This window comes from Triticum aestivum, unplaced genomic scaffold (assembly GCF_018294505.1).
Source record: "Triticum aestivum cultivar Chinese Spring unplaced genomic scaffold, IWGSC CS RefSeq v2.1 scaffold162693, whole genome shotgun sequence".
Lineage (NCBI taxonomy): Eukaryota > Viridiplantae > Streptophyta > Magnoliopsida > Poales > Poaceae > Triticum > Triticum aestivum.
Genome location: NW_025296232.1, coordinates 1 through 914, shown reverse-complemented (window position 1 = coordinate 914; position 914 = coordinate 1). Strand labels below are relative to the sequence as shown.

At 60.6% G+C, this 914-nt stretch overlaps 1 non-coding gene across 1 annotated transcript; it reads right to left on the bottom strand.

Moving 5' to 3' along the window:
- Positions 1–408: 408 nt before the first annotated feature.
- LOC123179064 (5.8S ribosomal RNA) lies at positions 409–564 on the bottom strand. Its single transcript, XR_006490077.1, has one exon. It is a non-coding gene; the product is annotated as a 5.8S ribosomal RNA (ribosomal RNA).
- Between the last annotated feature and the right edge of the window lie 350 nt (positions 565–914).

Sequence of the window (914 nt, the reverse complement as noted above, 5' to 3'; positions counted from 1 at the left end):
GACTTGGGCCCGGTCCGTCGCTGAGGACGCCTCTCCAGACTACAATTCGGACGGCACAGCCGCCCGATTCTCAAGCTGGGCTGCTCCCGGTTCGCTCGCCGTTACTAGGGGAATCCTTGTAAGTTTCTTCTCCTCCGCTTATTTATATGCTTAAACTCAGCGGGTAGTCCCGCCTGACCTGGGGTCGCGGTCGAAGCAACGTGCGCTTCGTTTGCTGGGTCGTTCTGAGGCCATAATGTCGGCTGCGCGTCGGATGCACTGCGTTGATAAAGCGAGGACGCCCACCATGCGCTGTGTCCGGCGCGGTACACCGGCAGCCCGATCTTCGGTCCACCGCCCCTTGCGAGACGAGGGACCAGATGCCGCGTCCCGATTCCCGATGAGGGTGGTTGGGAGCGTGTTTTGGCGTGACGCCCAGGCAGGCGTGCCCTCGGCCGAATGGCCTTGGGCGCAACTTGCGTTCAAAGACTCGATGGTTCGCGGGATTCTGCAATTCACACCAGGTATCGCATTTCGCTACGTTCTTCATCGATGCGAGAGCCGAGATATCCGTTGCCGAGAGTCGTGTGGATTAAATAGCTTTGCAACACAAGGGACGGCTAGCAAGCTAGCCATGCCCCCGGGTTAGGCACAGTGTTCCTTGACGCCTTCGGCGCCGTGGGTTCTTTTACCCCGAGCCCCCACCCGCTCCGAGGAGGGGAGGTGGTCGAGGCATTGGCCGAGCGACGGACAGTGCCGTCACCGACGGGTTGGATGACGCGTGCGCGGTCTGTTTTGGTCAGGGTCACGACAATGATCCTTCCGCAGGTTCACCTACGGAAACCTTGTTACGACTTCTCCTTCCTCTAAATGATAAGGTTCAATGGACTTCTCGCGACGTCGGGGGCGGCGAACCGCCCCCGTCGCCGCGATCC